Raw genomic sequence first — 11,215 nt, forward strand, 5'->3', positions numbered from 1 at the left:
TGTCAGGTATATTCAAATAATTATATGATCAACAAGACCATCATAGAAAGATTTGTATTTAAAATGTAAAAAAACCCAGAAAATTTTGATTTAGTAAAAAGTTTAATATTTTTAAATAACTGATTTCTGAAGTTGAAACTGAATATCATAAGTGAAATATTACAAGCCTTTATTTTATCTTAATTTTATGAGTGTGCTAGATGGGTAAAACATCCAAATTGTGTTTCTGAAAATTGGAATATTGTTAAAGAATGGAAGCTTAACATATCCCCCTCTAGTCAGCTTGTTAACTTAAAATTGGAGAGCTACTGATAATGGGATTTTAAGACCATGCTGATTCAGAATATTTTGACATCCATCAAACAGATCCTGGACAATTGTGGTTGATTGTTTTTGGCCAATGACTGAAGCTTATATTTCCTTTACTTCCTCCATTTTTCCTAACCCTTTATAGGGCAAGTTAACGTTTTTCATCACTTACATACCCCTTACAAATGGAGTCTGGCATAAAATCACTTGTGGGGGTGACTGTCACATAGATCGGGTTTATAAAGTGCATATGTAGGCCAAAAAGGACGCTGTGGTTGTCATAAACTCTAAATAAAATTAATTAATTGAATTTTATTGATCTCGTATTGGAGAAATACACTCTCTGCATTTGGCCCATCCCCTTGGTGAGCAGTGGGCTGCCATTGTGCAGTGTGGGGGTTAAGGGTCTTGCTCAGGGACTCAGAGTGCAGACTGTGGGGATCGAACCTTCTCAGAGCATAAGCGCACTACTCTAACCAATAGGCCAACACTCCCCAAGTAAGAAAGTAAGTAGATTAGATGAAATTATGGAGATTCTGGTGGGCTAAATTATGTTTGGTTGTAGACATCTTGATTGTTTTGTGTGTTTCTTTTTTAAATTAGCCTCGACTTGTTGGTTCATCTCATATGAGATGTTACCTTTACAAGATATCTTTTCAACTAAAATAGGAAATTAAACATGGTTGATTGAAAGCTTGTAATCTATATACAAAAAAATCTTACTTTTGTATTTTTTAATGCAAGTTGGATTTTCAATCAATTTCTCTTCAGAGGAAGAATTTTTCTTTCTTCCAACCAGACACTTACACTCCAGCATAGCACTGTTTAGCATTTAAATAAAAAAAGTGTATCAGGGTAACTGTAATTAAATGAGTTGTGTAAATGATCTGGATTTGGATGTGGCCAAGGAAAGAAGCAAATCTGATTTGAGCAAAGAGGGAGGTAACTTTTACTTCCTGTTACCACCAGCTATTTTGTATTTCAAATACATCTGTGTGCTGTAGTTTGAGAGTTATTGATTCTGGCTGTCTAAATCAGGGTGAAGCTGTTAACCTTCCTCCCAGTTTTCCCCCAAGCTCTTATAGCTTTAGCCTTAAACTCAGGCTACATCTAAAAGTATTATAATACAGATTGCAGCCTCTCCTGCAGCCCATGCTGGCTCAGTTCAAAACAGTTCCCCAGATAAATGTTAACATTTAACATAGGTTTAGCTCCCGGTGGCTTAAGTCTCCTCATTTCTTTCTCTGGCTGTCTATTTACTGATCATCTGTTTCCCTCTGCCTTTTGAATATTTCATTACCTTACATACAGCCTCTATCCTAGTTTCTCAGTGTATAGTCCTCTATATGTTCCTCCAAATTCTGGAAAAGCAGAATATTCTTTGAGATATCTAAATGTCTGGATAATAGTAGGAGGGAAACACTTTGGAGAAAGATTTGCAGTACAAGACTGTTCCCTATTATGGCCTAAAATATGTGTAATTATACTATGAAGTTTTAAAACGGAATAAAACCGTGGATGTTTTTATCTATGGTGTAAAATTGTTATCTGTCTAGGAGCCATTAAAAACTAATTTCTGTAAAAATACGTTTTGTTTTTGTTTTTTAATCTAGTATATCTCCTATTTTAAGAGAATTTAATCAGTTGAAAACAATATATATAAACATGTTATAGAGAATGTCATCAAGATTTAATTTAGTATTCCAGAATGCCTGTTTTATTGTATTTAAATATTTGAGTGTTTAGTCAGGAGGTTGTTTCTGTAGAGATGAGTACTTGAGAGATTATCGAAGATGCAGCTAACATTTTAATGCCCTTTCCATCATCACTGAAGCACCACTAAAAAACACTTGACTAAAAGTGTTATGTTCTTTTGTTAAAAAATGCAAATGAATTCAAAGTGAAGCAGCAGCAACATGACGGGATGTTAATAACCGTACTTACACTGTATTCCTTAGATGACTTGCAGTGTTGATTTTTTTTTTAGAGGAAACATCCATCCATCCATTATCTGACACGCTTGTCCCAATTGGGGTCGCGAGGGGTGCTGGTGCCTCTCTCCAGCTGTCTACGGGCGAGAGGCAGGGTACACCCTGGGCAGGTCGGCAGTCCATCGCAGGGCAACACAGAGACACACAGGACAAACAACCATTCACACACAGTACAGTCCTGCAGCTGTCGTATCCTCATAAGTCAAATTGTCATTGAATAGATTACTTTAGGTGAGGAAGGTTGCTCAGACCCAGTGAAATCAAACCTTAGACTGAGACAGAACCCACCAAACATTTTTTGTTTAATCCTGACAGTTGTTCAGAGACGATCTTCTTAAAATGCATTTGTAAGGACAAGCAGATTGGTTGAAGAAATATATGGAGCCCATTGTATATTTTTGGAAGGTGTCAGATGTTTTGTCACTTTTCTGCTAATAATGTAGGTGTATGATGCTCTATTTGTCAGGAGATTTATTAAGTACATTCTGTAAGCATATGTGATTAAAATTTATAGGAAACTTGCTGCTACTATATGTTTCCTATCACAAATCGACAAGACCTAAACTAAAGACAGAGCTCTAAATTTAACCAACAGTTTTTTTTCTCCATTGTTCCAGTTTTAAAGGTGGGTTGCTGCGCCTCTTAATGATTGCTCCATATACTCCTGTGGATGTAAAAGGGTAAGATAAGAGGACATGATCTTTTAGACTTTAAATGTATTGTAATTATTTTTATTTTGGTTAGAAAATGGCTTACACAAATGAACTTAGTTGCCAAATCCGCCCCATATGTGCAGTCAGAAGAGTTACTAAATTGTTTCAAACAGCCGGAACTGAGACAAAGCAGAAGGAGTGAAGCTTATGGCTTTCTGCAATATTAAAAAGGCATCACCTCCTCAGCTCATCCTGAATGGAAAGCATTTAGTCACTCTTGGTACCAACCCCTAAGGAAAGTACTTATTTTGTAAGAGAGACTTGGATTCAAATATGTAATGTTTCCATCCACAGTTCATATAAAAATTAACTGTATAAACCGTAACACTGATGAGCATTTAATGAGCATTTAATGCATTCCCAACTTTTTAACCCTTAAGTTTGAAGTTTAAGTTCTTCAAGTTTTACTGATTTTAATTTACATCCAGCATGTTTTAAGAGTGGGTTACATATAATTTTTCTGATCTATTCATTTTGAAAATGCAAAACTGAAGTTGAAGTTAAGTCTTTATATCTAAATTTCCCTCCTGCAGAGACTAGATTTAAGAGAGCATATAAATTGGAAAAGAACCATTAAAAAATTATATTTTTACCTCCATGAGAGATGTGCTAAATGTTTAAAAATGTACAAATTTCTCCAAAGCACCCGTTTGCATCTTAATGTCATGTTCCAGAAATTAGGAATTCAATTACATGCTTAACTATTTTCTTTGAAGTCAAGTTGTTGAGAAATATAACCAGCAGCACTTACGTTTGAGGCAACTTTATATCAGCATGGTTCTGCAGACTGCATGCAGGTCACTGTGGGGGGTTCCGTCCTGTTTCTAAAGCCTGGAGAAACCGCTGCACAACATGCAAGTAATGTGCTGACTTAGATGTGAGCCTGGTTTGGGATCAATGCATGTTTAAACTGAAAGTGGGTTGCCCTGCACAAGTAGCAATATCAATTTCAGAAATATAGAAACTGGTTGGCAAGCTTTCTGTCTTTCAACATTAACTAGTATAATCACCTATTATATAATATCTATAAGTGTAATCAATAAATATTGTGTTTGTTTATTGTCTAATCATTGGTAAAACTCTTAAATATTAAAACTTATGTAATTCGCTTTTATTCTACCTCAAATCCTGCTGTCCTAAATACTAACTAGAGCAGCAAAGATTATAATCCGTGGCAGTACATATTCAGCAATTAATACATAACTAACTCCTGGCAAATTTAAATGAACAAATTTTTTTTTTTTATATAAGTTGTGACCCAGACACAAAGCAGCCTGGTCGTTAGATCGATTAGGTTTTTTTTGGTTTAGGTCAAGTTTTTCAGAAATGGGGAAATCTAACATGCTCAATAATTCCACACATCATTCTTGATGTTAATGTTTAGAAAGAATCCTAGGAAGACTTTTTCTTTGTTAATCCGTTACATGGTCAGGGGAAAATGTGGCTCATCATTAATCCTCCTGTCTGCTTCCAAAAGTTTCTTCTTCTTAAGAAGAATGTCATTGTTGTTGACAGGTGGGCATGGTCCTGCACCTGCGGCTCGTTGAGACTGCTCTGCGAGGAGCCTTCAGTCAGCTGAAGGACGCCAGAGTGTTAAACCGTTGTGTTCGTTGAGCTCTTGATTGCTCACCCGTCTGTCTCCGTGCTCTGAAGACTAGTCTCTGAATCCCTGCTGCTCAGATTCTGCTCAGACATCTTAAAACCATGACAGAAGAATACTCTGGCCAAATTGACAATGCAGACACTTTCGGTGGTCATCTTGCTGCCCAACAGGAGCAGTTGCAGAGTCTAGGGTAAACGCAGCACAGGGACAAATGCAAGTTATGTTTAATAGACTTCACCAACTTACCGCTGCGTTAAGAGTTTGCGAGAGTGATTGACCAGCTGACTCAGAATAAGCACGCAGACGTGTAAGACAATGACAATAAACAAACAAGCTAGCCAGGAGTCAAACCTAGAGTCTTCTGATCTGTAGTCAGACGCGTTACCTATTGCACCACTAGCCCTAAGTAGAGCAAGATGTAACCATCATTGTGTGAAAGCCCACATAAAGTCGCATCATAGAAAGTAAGGTGGAGAATGTTGTCAGATACTGTGAGTGGAAAAGCTTGAAACAAATGCCTCGTGTGAGGGTTGAACTCACGACCTTCAGATTATGAGACTGACGCGCTGCCTACTGCGCCAACGAGGCCATGAAAGCACACCCGGGGACTCATATCGTGCACGGACTTTTAGCATATATTTCTCCACAAGAGGGGCTGATGAGATCTGTTCCCTTAACATCCTAATGGATATACCTCTCGAGCAAGGGATTGTTGGTTTCAGTCCAATCTGCTGTGCAATCCAGTAGTTTGTTTGTCTGGAATCAGCCTATAGCCCAGTAGTCAGTGACCTGAAACAAAGTCCTACAATACATTGTTTTTTTTTTCAAACAGGGCCGCTAATATGGCTTTTAGGCCTCCTTTTCTGAGTATATTTTAGCAGCTCTTCTTTGACTTTCACCTTCCTATAAACGTGCACTGATAGATCCATATCTGTGCATCAGTACTCTAATATATTCTTTTTCTGAGGTCGAATAAAAAAGGAGGAAAATAAAGGTTTTTATAAAGTTACTTTTTGTCAGCTGCTTTGCAGTATTTTCTTGAATTATATCCTTTCAAAATCATTCTGAGACATTTTCACAATTCCAAACAGTTATCTGATTAACACGACTCCTGAAGAGGGAGGTCCATTTTGACAAATTGTCTTTGTGTTCCCCAATGTTGACACCTCTTTTGACACCCCATGGAAATTTGTTTTGGGGAGTTTTAATCCACAGATGTTAAAAGTTAAAATCTGCTTGCAGATTGTTCCAAAATGTCCAAAATTAATGTTGTGGCTTAATTTTGCCTTCCAATTCCCTCTTGTGACGAGGAAAGCAGAGTGGCGCAGCAGAAGCATGCTGGGCCCATAACCCAGAGGTCGGTGGACCTAAACCACACTTTGCTTAAAAACTGTCCTTTACTGTCAAGCTGTTATGCCAGATTTAAGCCTGCTCAAAAATGAGCAGTGACATTTACAGCAGCTGTTGTATTTTTCTCATTAGATACACTATATTGCCAAAAGTATTTGCTCACCCATCCAAATTATTGGAATCAGGTGTTCCAATCACTTCCATGGCCACAGGTGTATAAATTCAAGCACCTAGGCATGCAGACTGTTTTTACAAACATTTGTGAAAGAATGGGTCGCTCTCAGGAGCTCAGTGAATTCCAGCGTGGAACTGTGATAGGATGCCACCTGTGCAACAAATCCAGTCGTGAAATTTCCTCGCTCCTAAATATTCCACAGTCAACTGTCAGCTGTATTATAAGAAAATGGAAGTGTTTGGGAACGACAGCAACTCAGCCACGAAGTGGTAGGCCACGTAAACTGACGGAGCGGGGTCAGCGGATGCTGACGCGCATAGTGCGAAGAGGTCGCCAACTTTCTGCAGAGTCAATCACTACAGACCTCCAAACTTCATGTGGCCTTCAGATTAGCTCAAGAACAGTGCGCAGAGAGCTTCATGGAATGGGTTTCCATGGTCGAGCAGCTGCATCCAAGCCATACATCACCAAGTGCAATGCAAAGCGTCGGATGCGGTGGTGTAAAGCACGCCGCCACTGGACTCTAGAGCAGTGGAGACGCATTCTCTGGAGTGACGAATCGCGCTTCTCCATCTGGCAATCTGATGGACGGGTCTGGGTTTGGCGGTTGCCAGGAGAACGGTACTTGTCTGACTGCATTGTGCCAAGTGTAAAGTTTGTTGGAGGGGGGATTATGGTGTGGGGTTGTTTTTCAGGAGCTGGGCTTGGCCCCTTAGTTCCAGTGAAAGGAACTCTGAATGCTTCAGCATACCAAGACATTTTGGACAATTCCATGCTCCCAACTTTGTGGGAACAGTTTGGAGCTGGCCCCTTCCTCTTCCAACATGACTGTGCACCAGTGCACAAAGCAAGGTCCATAAAGACATGGATGACAGAGTCTGGTGTGGATGAACTTGACTGGCCTGCACAGAGTCCTGACCTCAACCCGATAGAACACCTTTGGGATGAATTAGAGCGGAGACTGAGAGCCAGGCCTTCTCGTCCAACATCAGTGTGCGACCTCACAAATGCGCTTCTGGAAGAATGGTCAAAAATTCCCATAAACACACTCCTAAACCTTGTGGACAGCCTTCCCAGAAGAGTTGAAGCTGTTCTAGCTGCAAAGGGTGGACCGACGTCATATTGAACCCTATGGATTAGGAACGGGATGTCACTTAAGCTCATATGTGAGTCAAGGCAGGTGAGCAAATACTTTTGGCAATATAGTGTATGTGTCCACTGCAATCTCCTACCATCCCAAATACTAGCCTCGTGACACCATCCTAATCTCGCGAGCTTTCAAGTTTTCACTCGCTAATCAGTCTGGAGACTCTCCGTTGAAGAAAATTTGGAGCCGTTCACCAAACGAACGTCCAATCAGCGTTGGCTTTGAGGCGGGTTGAGGTGTGACGCAACGAGAAGTGCGACAGTTCAGTCTAAAGAAAATGGCGGCTTCAGCCAATGAAACTAGCGTTAGCGTGGCTATTGAGCAAGTTTTATCGGAATTAAAGAGTATTTCTTCACTGAAAGAAGAGCAAAACACTGCTCTGGAGGCTTTTCTCAGAGGAAAAGATGTTTTTGCTCTTCTCCTGACTGGTTTCGGCAAGAGTAGCCTGGCTTGCGGTTGTGTTTTCGTCGTCGGTCTGTTAGTACGTCATATGCTTCGTTGATCTGAGTGGTTTATTTGGCCCGCCTATCACCAACATAGACCAATCAGCTAACCAGTATTTTCGCCCCTTCCCAAAATGACTGCAACGGAAGATCGATATGCGGAGCAAATCCATCTGGCGGAATCAGGTTACCCAAATACTACTCCTAATCAACTTTTCAAACTACTTGTAATGTAAGAGCAGAAAAGGCAACGTTTGAAAGAGATCAGTTCAGGAATGCGTTAAAATGCTGCTTTGAAAGAAATCCTTCTCCAGAGACTCCCAGTCTTTTATAAATTTTCCAAAACTTTCTAAATGTACTGTTCAGAACGATACCAGGAGCCAGATGCCAGAATTTGTTGGTTCAATTAACCTTTGGGGTGGATGCAAGTAGAGTGGTGCTGTCATTTTCAGGCTAATAACACCTGCTTAAATCTAATGTGAACAAGTATCTTTCACTGAACCAGGCAGAAAAACAACAGTAATGACAACTTATTGTTACGGGGTTCCAATCTGCATGTGAATTGAGCTGTGCAGAAAGGACCTTCACAAACAGTTTAAAAGTGTGTAACTTATCCCTTCACTTGTTTGGAACTTTGAAGCCCCTTCAAAAGGAGGTAAAGGTTTTCAAACAGCAAAACTCAATTGCAGTAAATCATTTCAGATTTTTTGGAGTTGGCAAGTCCTGCATGGCATGACTGTCACTTGCCTCAATCACCAATGAGGGGATTTTTGTGACTCTTCTTCTCGTATGTTGGTTGGATTTCAAGCTGCATCTGCTTTAAGAGTTTACGAGAGTGATTGACCAGCTGACTTGGAATAACGCAGACGTGTAAGACAATGACAATAAACAAACAAGCTAGCCAGGAGTCAAACCTAGAGTCTTCTGATCTGCAGTCAGACGCGTTACCTATTGCGCCAAAGCTGGGGAACAATAGTCTGCGTAGGGGGGGGAAGAAAGGGAAGAAGGGGGAAGAAGGGGAGGGGGAAGAAGGGGAGAAGAGAAAGAGAAACTCCAGGGTCAAGGGTTCGATCCCAGCAGGTGCAAAGCCATGTTTGAGTGAAAAATTTTCCCAAAGTTCATGAAAGTAATTTTTGTTGTCTTAATTAAACATTTACAATGCTATTTTGTGGAAATTGTCTCGTATTTTATATTACAACATACCACATTGTATCTGCTAAAACAAAGCTATCCCATTAAAGCTTTATTGGTTAAAATATTAAAAATGTTTATGTTTCAGTGATATATAAAATAAAAATTTCCAGTCGTACTGTACAGTACCTATATACAGTACATTTTAATAGTATAAATCATATCCAGTACTCATTTTTATTTTTCACAGAACATTTGCAGCTGAAACTATGTTTTTTTTTTTTTACTATGTATATTTCCTAAAGCACTTTCATAGTGAATTGAGTGATAGAACGTAGAAGACCATACACATTATGTCTTAAAGAACCGAATATTTATTTTCCAACAATGAAAGACAATAACAAACAAATTGCAATAAAAATAACCCAAATTAAATAAATAACTCTGTTAAACAAAGTAAAAGATTATCAGCTCTGAAACAGCACTATGTACAAATAAAAAAAACGTGTAAATGCTATTAAACTGAACACACTTATGTTTTCTTAATTCTCTGTGAAACAAATTGAAATATTGTCAGCTCTGAAAAAGCCCTAACTATGTACAAGTAAAACACTGATGGTACGGCATCCACACCATAAGCTGATGGGAAAAAAAACGATCAGGTGTTGGTATCTGGTGGTAGATCAGGGCTGGCACAGGAGGGTTATACCAGAGCTTCAAATCTGGTCGCAGTTTTCCAGAGCGAAAGAGGGTATTAGAAATCCATCTTTGATCTTGCACAGGTATGGTTTTCCTCATCTCACTTGGCAACCAGAAATTAGCTGCATCCCCAGCTGCTGCTGACTGTAGCAGGGACATTCCAGACTCCCCCTGAAAACAACACAAGAGATTTGGAAATCTGCATAAATATATCTTAATAATTGGACCTATGATTCCATTACTTTCATGAAGAAAAACTCTTGTATTTACAGATGAAACTGTCTCGCAGGTGTGTGCTGGGATCCCGGAGGATGAAGCGATGCTAGGGCTCCTCACAGCAGATAAAGAGGGACTCAGGCTGCTCTCAGAAGATGGAGAGGGACTAGGGCTTATTTCAGAGGATGGAGACAGGATAGGCGTCCTCACGGAGGATGGAGAACGGCTAGAGGTCGTTACAGAAGATGGAGTCAGGGTAGAGGTCCTCACAGAGGACTGAGACGGGGTAGAGGTCCTCACAGAAGACGGAGATGGGGTAGAGGTCCTCACAGAGGACTGAGATGGAGTCGGGGTCCTCACAGAAGACGGAGACGGGGTAGAGGTCCTCACAGAGGACGGAAACGGGTTAGAGGTCCTCACAGAGGACTGAGACGGGGTAGGTTTTTTCCGGGCCACCAAGTTGGGCTTCAGTGAATCCGACAGAGACCCACCAAAACGGGATTTAGTGAACTGAAATAATAAATGTAAACTAATGTAAAATAAATCTAATATGAATCGCAGCATCTAAATACACACAAAAACATGTTGCTTGAAAGCTGTTATTATGGCTTGTTGCACAAGGCAAATGTAATCCTATGAAGTATTTAGCAGAGGAACAAAAATATTTACCATGGACAAAGACAGAGGGACCCTCAAGAAAGACCGTGCGGCTGGAGCTGTATCAGCAGAAGTAGATGGTGCAGCCATAGAGTGCTGGGTCACAGGAGGAGGATGCAGCAGAGCAGGCTAAAAAAAGATATATATTCTAGGTAAAAAAAGATCATTCACCTGAATTGTAAAAGACAAGACATAGCTGTTATTTTAAATCAGTTTACCTTAGCAGAGTGAAAGCTGCAATTACACGACACAGACCCTCCAAAAAGGGTGGTCTGACCTTGGGCTTGCATGGGGCATTTTTATATCTGAAACATTACAGCATCATCCTATTAATGACAATTACTCATGTGTCTTTTTATTTATTTATTTATTTATTTATTTATTTATTTATTTATTTATTTTATACAGTGGCTTCACTTCACCTTCTGATAAAGATCATGCCATTTCTTCTGCCTTGGGGCTGGTCTATTTCCAGCATCTGAAGGCCAAACCCCACTGTTGGCAAATGCCCTAAGCCTTGCCATCCACTCCCCATCTCCCATCCCTTTATGGCTCTTTGGCTTGGTGCTCATCTGAAGACAATATAAAAAAAGAGAAGAATCAAACATAATACAGTATTAATGCACTTTAAACAGCTAACAATTGGTATGAGATGAAAGGATTTAAACATTTTTACTGACATTTTAAATTAAAAAGTTACTATATTGTAAACCTTAACCTTTTAAAACTGTGTCAGTTTGCTAACAGAACATGACATCATAATACCATTAATTTACTTAAT

At 39.7% G+C, this 11,215-nt stretch overlaps 1 non-coding gene across 1 annotated transcript; it reads right to left on the minus strand.

Annotated features, from left to right (window-relative positions):
* Nucleotides 1-5,131: 5,131 nt before the first annotated feature.
* Nucleotides 5,132-5,204, minus strand: trnam-cau. Its single transcript has one exon. It is a non-coding gene; the product is annotated as a tRNA-Met (tRNA).
* Between the last annotated feature and the right edge of the window lie 6,011 nt (nt 5,205-11,215).

This window comes from Cyprinodon tularosa, unplaced genomic scaffold, assembly GCF_016077235.1.
Source record: "Cyprinodon tularosa strain WSP-4 unplaced genomic scaffold, ASM1607723v1 ctg272, whole genome shotgun sequence".
Lineage (NCBI taxonomy): Eukaryota > Metazoa > Chordata > Actinopteri > Cyprinodontiformes > Cyprinodontidae > Cyprinodon > Cyprinodon tularosa.